At 47.5% G+C, this 18,410-nt stretch overlaps 1 long non-coding RNA gene across 4 annotated transcripts; it reads right to left on the bottom strand.

Annotated features, from left to right (window-relative positions):
• Positions 1-4,465: 4,465 nt before the first annotated feature.
• Positions 4,466-17,225, bottom strand: LOC131921201 (uncharacterized). Of its 4 annotated transcripts, none has more exons than XR_009381900.1 (9): positions 17,042-17,225; positions 13,874-14,246; positions 11,179-11,270; positions 10,684-10,806; positions 8,547-8,658; positions 6,947-7,095; positions 5,883-5,968; positions 4,948-5,341; positions 4,466-4,557 (listed from the first exon to the last, which is right to left on the bottom strand). It is a non-coding gene; the product is annotated as an uncharacterized LOC131921201 (long non-coding RNA). The 4 variants fall into 4 exon arrangements; XR_009381899.1 differs by lacking the exon at positions 11,179-11,270 and having other exon boundaries at positions 4,948-5,040; positions 5,172-5,341; positions 17,042-17,224; XR_009381897.1 differs by lacking the exon at positions 11,179-11,270 and having other exon boundaries at positions 17,042-17,224.
• Positions 17,226-18,410: the final 1,185 nt, after the last annotated feature.

The raw sequence follows: 18,410 nt of genomic DNA on the forward strand, positions 1-18,410 counted from the left end.
CGTTTCCTGGTGTGCACAGCAGATTTGAGTTCTGATAAGCGTGTGAAACATCACTTTGGGGTTTGGGGGTGGGGTAGGTGCTGTCTTTTGTTTTGGTGAGGGAGGTGGAACGTGGTTTTCAGGTGAGGAGTATTCAGGTGCACGGTTTGGTTCCAAAGGAACACGAACCCACAGGAAAAACCCGACTGGGGGTGTTTAGAAGAGATAAGTACCCAGGGAAACCGGAGTTTGAGCTCCGGGAAGAAATGATGTCTTCCCCGGGAAGTCAGAGCCCGCCTACCCTACTGCAGACCCTCCCCACCCCCCCACCTCCTCTTCCTTCCTCTTTCTCTTCATCTCCAGTCTCCATCTGCACCGGGTAAAAAGGGGGAAGAACGGAGCCAAACTAGCGCCCTTCTCTGCCTCCTGTGAACTTGGGGGGAAATTCCTCTTTTTAAAAGGGTTCTAACTCATGAACGCCCTGCCCAGACCCAGTTCCTTAAGGGCTTACAGGTCCAGGTTTCAGAGATTTCCGGAGTCCAAAGCGAGGAGACTGGGAACCGCCAGGCTGGTTTGGGGTCATGTGCGCCCCATGGCTTACCCTCCTGTTGCGTCAGCAGTCCTCAGACCACAGAAAGGTCAGGCCTATCTGCCAAAGTGAAAGTGCTGAATTAGATTGAAACTGTCAGGAAAATAAAATAAAATAAAATAAAGTAAACCAACCCCACCCCAGATCTCTTAAGTATCGTCTCCGAATGTTGTGTTTTTATCTAGAATTACCGTAAACTCATTTCAGGATGGTTGAGGCCTGTGGTATTCTGAGCAATTTACTCTTCCACTTAATTGCAACTTAACCACACTGACTCCCAGGCCTTCCCCCTTGTCCTTGCCCTGCCCCATCCCCCACCCCCACCAAGGTCTTCTATGGCCCCTCCCACTTGCAAGCCCTGACTTGAGCGTTTCCAAGCAAGGCACTATGGGAGGGGCCTGGGATACACCATGGGATGGGGGAAATCTAGTCATCCAGTCTTAAGCTTTACCAGAGAAGACAGGCACATCCTGGTGTCCTAGGTCCCCCTGGGGAGCTTTTGCCCCAAAGGTGTTTTGGGAATGGGGCAACCAGGTCTGTGTCCAGATTCAGCCTCTTCCATGACCTCGGTTTAGCTCCAGGGCCTCTGGTAAATTACGATGGTGTCTCTAAGGCATGGAAACTAATTCCTCCTCACAAGACGGTAGGCAAGGCTGGAGCTCACACATGTAAAATCATTTGACAAGGACAGGAAGTCGCGAACCTTAGCACCTTTCCTGGGCTTCCACACACACCCCACCCCACCAACACATCCTGCCCAATAATCCCGGGAGGTCCACATTCAGTCTGTCTTTCTCCCTCTAGGACGGCATCTCTACCTGCCCTGAGCCCATCTCCTTTTCTGGAGGAGGAGATTCTCATCCCCAGGTCAGAGGATTCTCATCCCCAGGTCAGAGGTCACCAGCTGGCGCTGACTGTTGTGCCCGTGCTGTTGTTTAGTTTCCAGGATGACCCCACTTACTGGATTACACTTGGGAGTGGCCAGTCATGTACTGTCCTCCGACCACTGTGCCTTGGGCCACTGGCCTCCTTCCCCAAGCCAGGCCTCGCTCGGCACCCAGAGCATCCTGGATCACTCACCACCCACAGTGAGCCTCACATCTTGCCTCACCTCCTTCCCAAGCCTCTCCCTCCTGTAGACTGCAGCTTCCCACTCCTGTTCCTGGACCTTTTGTGTTCCAGACTCTCCAAGGATGGCTAATTTTCAGAGAATCAAAACTCAAAACACCATACCTACGGCTTAAGTATCTTAAATCCAGCTGCTCTTTGCATCTCAAGGGAACCTCACGAGTTCCCAGGGCCTTCGCATCTGCTTCCTGCATGCCGAACCTTCTGGAAGGTAGACAGTGTCAGGCAGGGATTGGAGACTGACCTCGGTGATGCAGATCCCAGGGTGTCCCAAACACCCCACAAGCTGTGTGACCTCCGTTTCCTTTCCTGAAAAGCGATGACTTATGCTTAGCCTCACGAAACTTCAGTGAGGGCTAACAATTTCATACACGTTCTAGGATTTTGTCAGTTTAAAACTTCCCAATGTCAGCTTGGCATGTTCATGAAAACAGCATGTTTGGTCTTAGTGTTTCCACCCGGAAGCAGAAGCGGGCTGCCATTCCACTCGGCAGATGTCTGCAGTCCTGATCCCCCTCATAGCCTTTTTTTTTTTTCTTTCCTTTTTTTAACTTCAGACAGTCTCCGTAGGGAACCTTGGCTGGTCTTGAACTCACAGAGAGCCACCTGCCTCTACCTTCTGAGTGCTAGAACTAAAGGCATGCACCACCCTCACACCTGGCTCTCCTCATAAGACTTTTAATTTTTTTATTTTATTATTATTACTTTTTGGGGGGAGGATTGGTTTTTGAGACAGGATCTAACTGTGCATCTCTGACTGTCCTGGAACTCACTATGTAGCCTTGGCTAGCCTCAAACTCCCAGAGAGCCACCTGCCTGTGTCCCTCCCCCGGCCCCACAAAGTGCTGAGACTAAAGATGTGTACCACCTCATAGACTTTTAACTCTCAAGCCAGGCACTGCGTCTGGTTCCTCCAAGGATCTGGGTCAGCCCCAACCTGGGGCTTGGCCAAAGCAGGTCACAGAGTTCATGACTTCCGCCATGTAAGTTACACAAAAGCCATAACTGACCTTCTGTGATCTTGGATGTCTCCGAGGGAGGAATGATGCCAACATGGCGGGAGTTATGTTCAGTAGGAAGACTTGTCTCCCCTCCCCCTCCTTCCTGTAGCCAATACCCTCAAGACAGGTGAAGACAGGCCAGCAAATACAGGACAGTCAGGAAAACCCAAGGAGCTTCCTGAAGCTTCCAGTGGCTTCCCTATTTTATGAGCTGGATTAACTAGGACATGGCCAAGCAGAAGGACCAATAAGCACTCAAGACCTAGACCTCCATCGCTTAACCCTCTCTCATTATCTGCCCACCGTGCCCACCCAGCCAAGCGTAGTACTAATTTCTAAAAACCCACTTGGGAAGAATGAGAGATTCATTCTCTTAATCATTCACCCCTCTGACAAGCATTCATTAATCATATACCATGTCCCAGATGTACTTGATGCCGAAGAGGCAAAGCCCAGGCCCTTAAAGAACTCTGACGTCCCAGAAAAACAAACAAGGAAGTAGATGATGATAGCCCGGTGCACCGGGACACCGGAAGTCCTCCGAAGCTGTGAGAATGCACACGGGGTGGATGGCGATGACTGTGCAGAATGTAAGGTGCAGGGTGACAGAGCTCCGGGAGGGCAGAGTTCAGCTTCTCTGAAGATGGCCAGGCCTCAAGTAGAGAACTCGGGAAAGAGCAGCAAGCGAGAAGAGTGAGCGGTTATGAGGACAAAGGCAGCTACTCACACATCAAAGAACCACAGTGTGCTCAGGGAGGTTGAAATCTATGTGGCGTTAACTACAATTTGCAGAAAATGCCCTGGCTTTTTTGTTTGGGCCAGGGTTCCCTGTAGCCCGCTGGCACTTCTAGCTACCCTGCATCTTCTTCTCAAGTGCTGGGACTCTGGATAGTGTATGCCACCATACCCATCTCACACTCCTAATTAGACACAAGATGAAGTAAATCATTCCAGATACACACTTGTTTTTCTTTTTTAATTCATGATGGTTGTGGTCGTACAAAATGCAATCTTCAATGAAAATGCATCTCAGAAAACACACAGCACACAATTCTTTTCTTTTTTTATTATTAAGACATTTTCTATTCATTTTACATACCAACCACAGATCCCCCTCTCCTCCCTCTTCCCGCCCCCCAGCATTTCCTGTCCCCTCATCCCCCATTCCCACCTCCTCCAAGGCAAGGTCTCCCATGAGGAGTCAGTAGAGTCTGGTACATTCAGTAGAGGCAGGTCCAAGCCCCTCCCCCTGCACCAAGGCTGCACAAGGTGTCCCACCATAGGCACTGGGCTCCAAAAAGCCCGCTCATGTACCAGGGATGGATCCTGATCCCATTGCCTGGGAGCTCCCTAACCAGTTCAAGCTAAACAACTGTCTTACCTATCCAGAGGGCCTAGTCCAGTCCCATGGGGGCTCCACAGCCACGTGAGTTTCCACTAGTTTGGCTGGCCATCTCTATACATTTTTCCCATCATGATCTTGATGTCCTTTGCTCATAGACTCCCTCCTCTCTCTCATGGACTGGACTCCTGGAGCGTCTGCTTCCATCAGTTACTGGATGAAGGCTCTCTTAGTCCAGTCGGCGCTGGCAGGCTCTGACAGCACACAATTCTTTCAAATATTGCCTTGTTTTTATTTTTTTTTTTACCTTTACATTATCTCTGTGTGTGTGTGTGTGTGTGTGTGTGTGTGTGTGTGTGTGTGTGTACGTACCTGGGGATGTGGGTACCATGGCACTTGTGGAGCAATCAGAGGACAACTTTAGGAGTCAGTTCTCTCCTTCCACCATGTGGACTCCAACTCAGGTCATCCCCGGGTTGGTGTGGTGACTCACACTTGTATCCCCAGCACAGGGAAAGCTGAAGCAGGAGAATCACCACAGAGTTAAGGTCCGTCTGTGCTACAGTGACTTCCAAGACAGCCTGAACTATAGAATAAGACTCCCCTCCTCTCAAAAAAAAAAGTATTAACAAATTGTCGGCGCCTTTACTCAGTGAGTGATCTCTCCCACCCACTTTTTGATTCAATATACTACAAGAATTAATATATGTATAGATAGAACATACATAATTATGTATACCAATTCATTTTCTAGTCCCCGTATCAGCTGCATAATATCTGAGGCCCGGCACAAAATGAAAACATATGGGGTTCCTTGTTTGAAACACAGCGTTTCCTAGACAGCAACACTAAAGTGGGCATTAAGCCTTCCTTCTTCCCATGAGCTCCCTGCTGACTACACAGCTCACCTGCCCAAAAAGCCGGCCCTGCACTCGCCAAATCATCCGCCAGGTCCTGGGAAGACAACAGCCAGCCAAACAGATGTGCTCTGTGTCCTCCCTCTGCAGGTTACAGAAGAAAGGAGGGAAGAGAGGAGTCTCTCTGACGTTTGATGGGGACTGAGACAGGTCCTGGGTCACTGAGGAACCCTGCTTGTCTCCCAGGTCAGCAGGGACTTGCCTAAGGAAATGACCTGGAAGCTGAGAACTGGAGGCTGTTGCGGATCTGGCAGACACAGCTTGGGGGAAAAGTACTTCAGGCAGACAATGCACAGAGGTTGGAGGCGAGCCTGCAGGTGGTGCATCTGAAGAAACCACAAGGATCAAGCCTGGCTGCTGCCCAAGAGAGCCATGGTAGGGGCAGCTAGGGGAAGACAAAGAGGGAGATCAGGGCCAGCCTTGAAGGAAGGTTGAATTTTATCCTAAAGACACCTGGAAGCTCTTAATGGATTTCTTGGCCCCCTCCCAGCTGCATAGTGAGCCAGGATGGGTCTCAACAGCTGTATCAGAGGAGGAAAACCAAGCTGCTACCCTTCCTAGTTCCCAATAAAGACTATAAGAAAACACACAGGATGGCGTGTGCAGCAGCCCACACAGGAAGTCCTGCTGTGCTCAGCCCTTCAGCCTTGTTGGGGCCCTGGAACCCTAGCACACTAGAACCACTACTCCACACCCTGAGCAAGAGACCCGGAGAACATTAGTGAGGCAAATCCTGGTCCCACTGCCAAGATCATCGGTACAGCATCAGAAACAGGGCATCACATACACGGTATGTGGCAGACAGCTATTGTCTATGAAGCCTACGGGGCCTGTTCTGCACCATCATGCCTACTGGGAGTCATGTGTTTGCAGCTTACCCTTCCTACAAGATATCCAGTGCCCTGAGAAACTGAACTATGTCTTACCTTGCTTCTTAACTCTAGTTCCTCACTCGGGGAACCGTATACCGTGGTTTGAATAGTGTTCTCCAATACTCATGCTGTAGAAAATCCTGAAATTCATATGATGGTGATATTTGTGGGGTGAGGCTCTTGGAATGCAATTGGGCTTAGATTAAATCATAGGGGTGGGCCCCTTGTGTTAGGACTCATGGCTTTATAAGAAGATAAAGAGCCCCATACATCTTAGCTTCTGGTATGTGTTTCTGTTGGGACAATAAGAAGGCCCGCTCTGGATGCATGCAGCCTTCAGCCTTGGACTTCTCAACAACTGATAGTTTCCTGCTGAAAGACTACACTTCCCAGCCTCCCTTGCAGACTATGAAAGTCTTTTTGCCCCTATAAGGGGCCGCAACCCATTTATTTCCTCTGTAGGCAATTTGGCCACCCATGCGTGTGAGTGACAAAGATATCCTCGCGCTGTGAATAAATATGGTCCCATCTAAGCAGATCAGATCAGATCTTTTCTCCCTGCCTTCGATCTCTCCACAGCTGCCTTTTAATAATCTAACAACAACTGTGAGAACTAAATTTCACTTCTCAGTTGCCTGGTCTGGGCTAGTCTGTCACATAGCAGAACACTAAACCCTCACAAATGTTCTGGTAAATTTAACTCTACTAATAAATTATTCCACCTAGAGTTGTACCCAGGATGCACGACACATCTGTGGAAGGAAGGCTTAACTTAACAGCAATCATAGAAATTTCTATGAAGACAAAAAGGCTTGACTTCAATGCTGCTGGCTCTAAAATATATTTTTAAAGTCCATTGTTTTGCTAATTTGAGACTTACCTGGAAGTGATCAAAACTTCTGTCCATTTAATTGTGATATGCTTGGCAAATAGGACTGTGTGTTTGGCCTTTCATCTCCCACGGGGTGTGGCATACGGTAAATGACTCGTTATTTGGTGACTGTGTAGACCACACCCACATTCACACCAACTCATGCATACTTCTGTGCTATTATAGGGTTTTTACAGGCACAGATTCAGTAGTTTAAGTGTTCAATAGAAGTACAAACAGAACGTACAGCATGGTCTATGCAATGCATGTTAGAGCATATGAATGTGTAGTCATCACAAAGGTGGCTGAAGACACAGACTCTCTGGTAGAAGCTCCCGGTGTTTAGTAGAACAGTGCATAGGAAGGAAATGGCGAGAACTGATACCCATCTCCAAGCTAGAAAGGATCGGGAAATGTTTTAGATAAAATGTTGTAACTGTAAAATCAATTCAGAGAGGAAACGTACCAGAAGGGATTCTTAAGAAGTGTGGCTTCATGAGAAACAGCTGGACAAACGGAACGGAACGATTACTCTATTCCATGGTGTGTGTTACTTAGGAGCCAGTGGAGGTATGCAGTGAGCCCCTTGTAACTGGAGATCCGGCCACGGAGTAGAGAGTGCCCCCTAGACTTCACTGGGGTTTTTCTCAGCATGGTTCAAGGTCAGCGCACGTGCCCTTTTCCCTATGGCCCCAGATGGTCTAAAATTCAAACTCCTCTCAAGTCCTTTCTGCTTCTCCTTTGTCCCCAAGGCCCACCAGAGGACCCCAGATTCTTCCTGCTGTCCCCTCCACCCACAACCTCCTCTGTACTTCCCTTCACTTGATTTCCTCCAAGCACACTTCCAATGTAAATTGTGATAGCCAGGAGTCAGCCACTAGGGATTGCTGTGTTGACCACACAATAGCGGAGTCTCCGTTCTGACCATGGACGGATCTGTAGATTTCCTTGTGCTGTTCTCTTATTTATCAGACCTTGTTTCTCTGCCCTAGACAATCAGCTCGCTTTCATTTTCACTGTCACATTAAATAACAGCACAGTAAACACATATGCTGCTGTAAAACTGCTTGGTTGAATGATTTCATTTCTTTTGATTGATTTGCTTGACTCCTGCAAATTAAATTCTTACTGGACAGTGTGGTGAATAGATTTTCCTCAAGGTTCTCCAGGAGCCTCATCCTTCCCTGCAAGAAAGCTGTCAAGAGGTAAGACTCTCCACTGTTTCACCTTCTGGAGGGCCCCTCTCAGGCCCTGGGACTGCCTCCCTCCTGAATGCAGGCCTTCCAGCTCCTTCCTCCCACCCTGCCTTATCTTTTTTCATTATCCTTAGACACAAAGATGCAGGTCATTTTGGTTTAAAGGATTTCCTGCTATTCAGACAAGATAGAAAGTGCTGGGTGGTGGTGGTGGTGGCGGCGGCGGCGGCGGTGGTGGCGCATGCCTTTAATCCCAGCACTTGGGAGGCAGAGGCAGGCGGATCTCTGTGAGTTTGACGCCAGCCTGGGCTACAGAGTGAGTTTCAGGAAAGCTACACAGAGAAACCCTGTCTCAAAAAAACAACAAAAAAAAAAAAAAGAAAAAAGAAAGAAAGAAAGAAAGAAAGAAAGAAAGAAAGAAAGAAAGAAAGAAAAAGAAGAAGAAAAGAAAGTCTAGAGTGCTGGGCCCAGTTCCCCAACTCCTGGATGGGGCAGTAGAGGGGCAGCATGCCCAGCGCTTGAAGCAGGCCATTGTGGGGCATGCGTCTCTCTAGGCAACGCCAGCTCACTGGGGTGCTTGCCCCACATATCACTGTCATCCCCACTGAGGACGCTTCAGTGATCCCATGGAGATATAGAACTCCATCTTACCTTGAGAAAGGAGGAGTCACAGTTGTATTGCTCATGCTTGGGAGACTGAGACAAGAGAATCGTGAGTTCAAGGCCAGCGTGGGTTACATAGTGAATTCCAGATGAGCTTTGGCTATAAGACAAGATAAACAAAACCTTGTTAGGAAAGAGGAACAAGCCAGGCCGTGGTGATGCATGACTTTAATCCCAGCACTTGGGTTAGGGTTGATGAGGAATCAGAAGCAGGGAGATCTCTCTGAGTTCCAGGCCAGTCTGGTCTACATAGTGAGTTCCAGGACAGCCAGAGCTGCACAGATAAGCCTTGTCTCAAAAACCAAAAAACAAAACAACAAAGAACAAACAAACAGAAAAAAAAAAAAAAAAAAAAAGGAACAGACCTGTCTGAGAGTGAGTCCTACAACTCTTGACCAATCCCACCCAGCCTTTAGGGTTAGACAATGTCACAGATAGCGCCGCTGAAGAGGCATAGCATGGGACCCTAGACAGGGCATTACTTGGGCAGAAAAGGAGGGAGAAGAAAAAGGAACACTAGCTCGTCTGACACAACTAAAGCACCTTCTAAAACTGAGTGAGCACAAACAGGATAAAGAGGGCACCGGGCAGGCAGCAAGGACCCACGGCAGCTGCGCTTGGAAACAAATCAGCTTGCTGCAGCCCCTGGCTCGGAGAGGCCCCAATCAAAGCAACGGTCAGGACGCTTTCAGGATTCTCTTTCCCATAGTAACAATCCCGTGGGATCTAGACTGTTACGGTGGCCCATGGGTGGCAGTAGAGGTGACAGACTGAGACCGCTGATCAAGCCAACCCTGAAGTCACAGGCCTCCGTGGTTTTCAATTATATTGTACTATTTTTTTTCCCCTCTATGGCTGGGATGTAGAGCCCCATGGCATTCCTTCCATGAGACTCCTAGATGGTTTGCTAGCCCAGAGAATTCCTGTCTTACAGAGAAGGAATGCCTCAGAAAATCCCCTCTTTCATAACCTGTGCAGGCCGCACATCGGTTTCCCTGTCTGCCAACGCTGTGGCGGGAACGGGGAGGGAGGGTGACGGGGAACTCAGCTGTCGGCTACCACTTGATCAAGTTGTCAGAGCTGTGCTCCTGTCACCTTCCTTATTTATAAGATGAGGATGCTAGAAAGGATAAGTCACTCTTTAAAGCTGATTTTGAGTAGGCGGGTGGCTTTTAAGCTCCACTTGACAGCACGTACCTTTCCCCTTCTTTTTGTTAGAAGAGCTCTGAGCTCAACAAGAGAGGACAGATAGAGCTATTCAGGTTGAACAGGGGTCGGGGCTGCAGCGTTACCTAGCCTTGCTACATCCTCCCAGGGCTATCTTAAAGCACCGGAGGCATCTGAAAAGAGGCAAGACTCTTGATTAGAAGTTCCCTTCTAGCTCAGATTTCAGGAAGAATTAATGTTATAGGTAAGGTCCTTGGTATATGCGAGGCCCTCCGCTTACAGGACCGAGACGTCAAGCTGAAATTAACCTGTAAAGTTCCTCTATGATAGCTTGTTTTCATAGTGCTGGAAGGTGCTACCCAGCCTGCTGAAGGAATAAAAGAGGCATCAGTGGTCTCACCCAGTGGGAGATACTGAACGCTGTAATACCTAAGTGCCCACTGGTACAATTGTGGCTTGAAGGTTATAGAGGTAACCAGCCACTGTGTGACCAATCTGAGGCTTGCTCTACAGAAGGGAATTCATGCCAGTGCTATAAACCTGGCCAGAAGCCCATGGCTCTGGAGGTCATAGGCCCTGGGAAGGAACCTACTACTGTTGTTCTGATAAATGGACATGTTGTCAAACTGCCTTCTAAATATTTATATTTATAGCCACAGATTATGGTGACTCCACCCTGGCCAGAAAAGCTTCTTTCTGCAGTGAGTAAGGGTTAATACAGAGGTTCATAACCGGTCAACGTGCTGAGAAAAAGTATGCCTGTTGAGTGCTCAGCCCTAAATGGGACAGACAGCTATCAACTACACACACACACACACACACACACACACACACACACACACACACACACACACCACATGAGTCTCAGGGAACTCCAGGGAAAAGGAAGAAGAAAGAATGTAAGGGCTGGAGCATGAGGCTTCTGGGCATGTCAAGGTTGTTGCACAAATCAGCTCACTGTGTCTGTGGTCATCTGTACAAAACCTAGATCAGGTCAAGCCAACAAGGTCAGTCAACATTCCAGTGGGAAGCACTCACTATCTGGCCTCAGTATGTGTGAAGGGGACCATGGGAAGGAGAGCTGAAGAACAGAAAGTGAGAAAGGACATAAAGAATTTTTAACATCAGAACATTAGTTCACCTTGGACATTAGAACATGTAGAACAAGATACTTGTCTTGGAATATTTTTAAAGTTATATATAGCTCCTGATAACCAAATTTCAGTGTCCCTGGGAGATGCAGTAAAGATCACACTATTTAGGTATTTTTTGGATATGGTTCCAGGCCCCACATCTACCTGAGCTAGTCCTGGAAGATATAAATACATTTAGAAAGAGAAGCCTGAAACCCATGTATCTCTGAAATTTTCTTAATTACTTTCCTATTGCTATGAAAAAAATATTATGGCCAAGAAACTTATAGAAGAAATCATTTAATGAGGGACTTGCTTACAGTTTCAGAGGATGAGTTCATGACCATCATGATGGGAAATATGGTAGCAGACTGACAGATATGGTGCAGGAGTATTGGCTGAGAGCTCATATCTGATCTACAGGCAGAAAGCAGAGAGAAAGACAGAAACAGAGAGAGAAAGATTGGGCCTGGGCCTGGGCTTTTGAAACTTCAACGCCTCCTCTAACAAGGCCACACTTCCTAACCCTTCCCAAAACAGTTTCATCAACTAGAGACCAAGCATTCAAACATGAGCCTGTGGAAGCCATTTTTATTCCACCCACCCCATTCCACTCCCTGGCCCTTATAGACATGCAACCATATCATAATGCAAAGTGCATTCAGCCCAGATCCAAAAGTCCCCATAGTTTTTCCCAGTCTCAACACTGTTTAAAAGTTCAATTCTCTTCTAAGACTCAAAGCAATCTCTTAATTGTAACCTTCTGTAAAATCTAATTCAAAACGCAAATTGCATACTTCCAACATACAATGGCACGGAATACATGTTGCTACTCTAAAGGGGAAGAAATGAGATATAGTGACAAAATACCGAACCAAAGCATGACCAAAACCCAGCAGGGCAAACACCAAATCAAGTAGTATTACGCCCAATTTCAAAGGGCGTCTGCTGTGGGATGACTTTCTGTATGCTGTGAATATGTGTGGCTCCCGTTGGGTAATAAATAAAGCTGTTTTGGCCAATGGTAGGAAAACTTACAGCCAGGTGGGAAAGTCCAGGCAGAGATACAGAGAGAAGGACGGAGTCAAGAGAGACACCAGCTGCCACCAAAGGAGCAAGAAGATGCCAATAGACCGGTAACAATACAGCTACGTGGCAACATACATATGAATAGAAATGGGCTGAGTTATGTTGTAAGAGCTAGCAAGTAAGAAGCCTTAGCCATTAGGCCACACAGCTTGTAATTAATAAAAGCCTCTGAGTGATTATTTTGTAAGTGGCTGCGAGAGCTTGGGTGGGAAAGATTCGTCCAGACCGCAGGGCTAGGTGGACCGAGAAACTTCCCTCTATGACTCTTCATATCTCCCAGTCCTTCTAGCTTTGTTGACTGCAACACAATTCTTTCTCTCGGACTGATTCCACTCCTAGATACAGCTCTGCTTGGCAGGTATCCCGTGGCTCTGGCATCTCCAACATCTCAGGTTCTCCCACAAAATCCAGACTTCACCTTCACAGCTTCATAAAATGTCCTCTCTGGGCCTCCATGGCCTTCCCTGCCGTATGCCACAATTTCCCTCCCCAGATCAAGTTCAGGAGATCTTTGTGTGCCTTCCAATGGTGTGGTTTTGGGTGGCGGTCTTGCCTGCTGCTCAGGCCTTCCTCCTGATAATTGTTGTTAGATTTGAAGATGTTACAGATCCCTATACATGCTACAAGGAAGGAAGCTATGAGAGTCCAAATTATTATGTTTTAAGTTTTAATTACTGTGCCTAAGAGGTCCATGAAACAAACAAACAAACAAAAAACGCCTATAACATGTAAGTCCCTTGCCCAAGGACAGGTACTTCCTGAAATGCTGGAGGCTATTATTCATGTTTTCACTCCCCTAAACAAGTTTGTTTGACCCAACTGCACCAGATGTGTTTGATCACATCTGGGACCTAGGCAGGAAATACGTCGGGATATATGTTTGCCCCAATTGGACCTAATGAGAAAAATGGTGGCCTTATGGGATTGCCTTCTTAAGCCTCTGCAAAATGTGACTCTTTGCCATTTTCTGGGAACCCTGGAATGGACCTGGCCAGAGTCCATCATCCTGGCCAGTATTCCATTAAATCTCACTTCAAATTTGGCTCAAAAATTGTGGAACTGGTCTTTCTTTCTCAATTTTCAGGATTAGCAAAGCATGGAAGGGTGAGGAAAGTTCTTGCCTGGGAGTCAGAGGTACCTGTGTTCAAATCTGGGTACTTGCACTTCCCAGTTGTGTGGCCTTGGATGGATCACCTAGCACCTCTGAAGCATGAATTTCCTCACCCAGGACAGGATGAAAGCAGCTGAGGTAGGGCTGCCATGTATCAGAAGTCAGCCCTGCCAGCCCTAACATCCTCCAGCCTTCTAGAATCATCCTGTTAAACAAATAAAAAAGCCAGGTTGTGATGGTGCACTCCCATGCTCCAGGTCTCACTTCCTGTACCTCTAGACCCCGGTCACCTAAAGCACGCCCTTCCACATTCTTGTCCCTTAACTCTCTCCCTTGAAGACAGCACAGATACGGGCTGCAGAACCCACTGGGGGTTGAAGGCAGTACGTGTCTTCAACCTCTTTCTGCTGGTGTGACAGAAGGTCATGGGCTGGGCAATTTCTAAAGAACAAAAGTGTACATTTGGTTTACAGTTCTGGGGCTGAGAAGTTCAGGAGCATGCGCACTGACGTCGGGCAAGAGCTTTGGTGCTGTGCTACCCCGGGGTGGAAATCACCACATGGCAAGAGAAGAGGAGTTAGGTGAGGCTGAGGAGGAGAGGGCACCAGTGGAGTAAAGAGGGTGGGACCTTATCAGAAGTCCATCCCATAATGATGTCATTAATTAATCTATGCTGGAGGGGATGCCTGGTGACCTAACTGACATTTGTTTCTGACCCATGAACCTGTGAGGGGGCGAGGCATCACATTCAGACAAAGCAGGGGTCCCTGTTACATCACAGCATGGCAAACATTTACAATTAAGGTGACAGTCACCTCTATGGTCCTGTATCACTTCGATGTCACTGCTTCGGCTATCTCTCTGGTCTTCTCCTGGCCAGACCCTGAGCCTCCATCTCCCACCCTCCCTCTGCTCTGACACTTCTCAGCCTCAAAGCCGTCCCAGCTCTGCAGCTCACGAGGATTGTTTCTCCACCTGGGAATCACAGAAGGCAAAGGCTGAAAAAACAGGGAACGAGTCACCAATTAGAAGAGAGGGCACCCAGACCCAGAAGTGGGCACCCCAGGAAAGGGCTCCATGTATAGACTTCCTTCTTGCAATGTGGAGAAGCTTGTTTAAAACCCTTGAAATTGCCCTTTGGAGACTGTCTTCAAAGACCAGCTGAGCAGTTTCCAGAAGCCAGACACCCTGGGGAGAAATTCAAATGAGTTTGATGAGTGATGACTGTGTGAAGAGGTTTAATTATGAGTAACCTATAATAGAGCAGGGGCTTTGACAAACCCAAGTTTCAAGTGGCTAAAAATAGATGTGACAGATTGCGAGGAAACTAAGTAAAAGCGGAGAAGTGGCAGTGCCACACCCACTGACATCAGTGACAATTTCCCAATCAAGCTGGTCATTAAGACTCCAGAGAAGGCATAAATGACAGGTTCCTGGAGCCAATCCTGCTCTGCTGGGATACATAGATGATGGATGGATGGATGGATGGATGGATGGATGAATGAATGGTGTCTTATGTAGCCCAGGCTAGCCTCAAGCTTGCTATATATCAGAGGGTGATCTTGAACTCTGATCCTCCTGCTTCTACATCACAAGTGCTGGGGATTCCTGGCACATACCACCCTACCTGGCCTGCTGGGTGGGTTTCAGACTCTGCAAATTGGTGTTGCAGTTTTCAGTATGTACACCTAAGATCACTACACTAGACCACCCCTCAGACATTGTCATTTGGCCCCTGAATTTCATGGCTTGTTCAGTTGTTAAGGGTAAGTCCTGGCATGTTGCAATGTTGACGCTTATTAAAATTATTACAATCTTCTCTTCAGAGTAGCCAGTGCTTTCTAAGGGTGCTTTCTATCAAGGGCTCGGGCAGCCAACCACAGTTAAGATAGAAAGATTTTGAATAAACGATTAACTTTACATCAGCCCCTTTTCCTCTTCAACTCAGATTTCTACACTATTCTCCCGGAGAAAATTGATAGAAATATATGTTCGTCTTGTGTCTTTTGCTGGTAATCCTCTAGGATGACTTTGCCACCAAAAAAGCATCTAAATCACCATTTTAGTTTTTAAATGTTCTTACAAATGGAAATCTAAGTGTCAAAGGTAGTTTCTTCTTGATTGAAATACTACTATTGCAAAATTTATCTAGAAACATCCTACAAAGTTTGGAAAACATCAGACATGGAAAGCAAAGTTCTTGTAGAAACTGCTTAAGGAAAATCTTAGAACCTGGTGTTTATGGTAAGTAGTAATTAATTATGTAACTGTGTAATGATTTAATTGACTAAGTTATTTAAATAATGAACAAATGTGTGATGATGTAATTAAATGCAATACTAGGGATTAATTGTACTAATTAGTATTTATCAACAGGACAGTATCACTTATTTCCTTTTTGTTTACATAAAAAATAAAATAAATGTATTCACATATGTGAATGCAAGAACAAAAGGAGTTTTGTGAGGCAATATCTCTCTGTTCTTTGGAGACCTTCTGAGCTAAAACACAAGGTAATTCTGAATGCTTAGCAAGTATCAGTTCAAGTTTGGTGAAATAGCTCTGTAGGTTTCCTATCTTTTGTAGAAGGGTGAAACCCCTTCTTTAGTGCATGCTCTGTATCAGCTACAGCACTATTTCTGGTTGGTTCATTTAGTGCTCTGAGAGGCATTGGCGCACACTGGAGCATTGTACTCTGGGCAGGGCCTGTGTTCTACCCACTGGTCGAGAATAAGACCACGACCACTATTTAAAGTCAAATCTGAAGCAAGCTTTAATCAAATACTGGTCAGGTTGATGGACTCTCTGGCCAGGGGCATCTCTGGTTTCCCAGAAAACGGCCCCAAGTCACATTTTTGCAGGGCTTAAGAAGGCACTACCCATAATTCACCACATTTCCCATGAAGTCCAATCAGGGGCAAGCATACATCCTGACATATTTCCTCCCTGCTAACCTCCCGCCCACATGTGATCAAGCACATCCGGTGCACATAGGTCAAACAAACTTGTTTAGGGGAGTGAGAACATATGACTTGTTATCTCCCATAAACAATAGCTTCCAGCATTTCAGGAACTGTGTGTCCTTGGGCAAGGGGCTTGCAGATCAGAGGCACTTTTGTTTATGGGTCTCTTAGGCATAGTAATTAAAACTTGAAATGTAACTTGGGCTCTCACAAATGTGTAGGACAAAAGTCTGCCTTTCTCTCTCAGTATGAGCAGGGCTGGCCGTTCCTTAGGAGAGAGCACTAGGGGACTTCGGTGGTTTGTAAGTCACCTCAAAACCATTCCATGTCACAGACCCTTAAAAGCCCTCTTAAAAAACAGGGGTGGGAGGTATTGGTTTTAAAAATAAGCGGGGGTGGTTACTGTGTGAGGAAAGGTCAGAGGTACGACAAAACCCAGTATCAGAGCTTTATTAGGGGGGCAGGGGGAGGGAGAGATCAACCAGGCCTGGGAAGAGACACGTGCAGAGGAGGGGGGGGGGCAGGAGGAGAGAGCAGAAGAGAGAGGGGAGGAGTCTGTGTCTGGCTTTTAAGGATGCCCCTGCACATGCGCAGGTGGGCCTACGGAGCTAAGCCACGCATGTGCAGATTGTGTGACCACGCCAAGCGCATTATGTAATCTCGCGCACAAATGATGTAAGAAGTAAGACCCCTTGCTTAGCTACTGAACTACCCATGTGCGGCCATATAGCTGGAGCGGCAGAATCCTAACAGGGTGGGTGGGAAGAGCGCTCATCCCAGGCTTGGCTGCTTAAAAGCTTCCGAAGTGACGCTGTTCGTCAGAGATGTTTGAGAGCCTCGTGTTGCAAAGGAGATCTCCCTCTGGAACAGGGTCTTTCAGAGAAAAACTGTGGAGGTGGTAAGGGAACAGGGGTAAGAGAGAGACTTGAAGGGCCTACCCAGAAGACAAGAATCCAGAGAAGCAACTGGTCAACTGTCTCAAAGACGAGAGATAAAATGAGAACGCCAAAGAACACTTACTGTTCGCTCAGTTCTCCGAGACAACACTCCGCACCCTGCCTTGAGTCAGGACCCTCGAGGTAAAAGGGCCTTCACCCAGACACAGCCCAGCTTCTCCAGTCTGGGGACATCCCAGTTTCCACCAAGGTGTGCCTGGAAGGCTTGCTCTGCCTGCCTCGCATCCAGTGTTCCCACATTGCTATGGATACAAATGTGATCTAAGAGGGGAAAAGAGGAGGGGAGGAGAGGAAGGGGGAGGAGAGGAGGGGGGAGGAGGGGGGAGGGGAAGGGAGGGGAGAGGAGGAGAGGAGGGGGAAGGGGAAGGGAAGGGAGGGCAGGAGAGGGGAGGGGAGGAGAGGAGGGGGAAGGGAAGGGAGGGCAGGAGAGGGAAGGGGAGGAGAGGGGAGGGGAGGGGAAGGGAGGGCAGGAGAGAGGAGGGGAGGAGAGGAATGGGAAGGGGAGGGGAAGGGAGGGCAGGGGAGGGGAGGGGAGGAGAGACAGGCTTTGAACACAGGAAGGATAAAGCATCATGACAAGAACCCACAGAACAAACAGACAACAGCAGTAGACCCGCAGAGACTCCTGATACGAAGAGAGGAAAGACGTAGACTAGAAAACGGCTGTATTTATGGTGTTCAAAGATCAGCTTCGGAACTTTAGAAAGATCAACAAAGGAATAAAAGAAAGAGAGAGACAGAAACCCCACTGCAGATTTTAAAGACAGCAAGATTAAAAATTAAAGGGTCAAAAGTAGAAAGAGCTCAATGGCCAGGCTTTCGGTGAAGTTAGACGAGGCCCCCAAGACTTAGTGAACTAAATACAAGAAGAGCTTGGGAGTAGTGGTCCACATGTACAGCCCCAGCATGTCAGAGGCTGAGGCGAGAAGATCGCTGAGAATCTGAGGCCAGCCTGGATTACACAGCGAGTTCCAGGTCAACTTGGGCTGCAGAGTGAGACTGTGTCTCAAAAGGAGAGGTAGGGATTGAAGTGTAGCTCAGTCAATAGAATGCTTGCCTAGTATCCATGAAGCCCTGGGTTCAATCCCCAACACCACCTAAACTGTGCGTAGTGGCACCTGCCTGTAATCCCGGAACTAGGGAGTTGGAGGAAAGAGGACCGGAAGTCATTCTCAGCTCCATTAAAGAGTTCGTCTCCAAAAGCAAAAAGGAGAAATTGGAAATACAAAAGGTAAACTAAGACACAAGCTTACAGTGGAGAATTCTAATCAATATTCATCTACAGTCACAGAGGCTACCAGTAAGACCTGAGAAGAATGAAGTCATGTCATGGAGAAAATGGAAAATTCCCAGAGCTGAAGATAGTCATAAGTCTTCTACCTAAAGTGATCTGTCCATCATCGTTTAAAGGAAAGATGCTCCAGGCGTTTCTA

The sequence above is a fragment of the Peromyscus eremicus genome, chromosome 10 (genome assembly GCF_949786415.1).
Source record: "Peromyscus eremicus chromosome 10, PerEre_H2_v1, whole genome shotgun sequence".
NCBI classification, from domain to species: Eukaryota; Metazoa; Chordata; class Mammalia; order Rodentia; family Cricetidae; genus Peromyscus; species Peromyscus eremicus.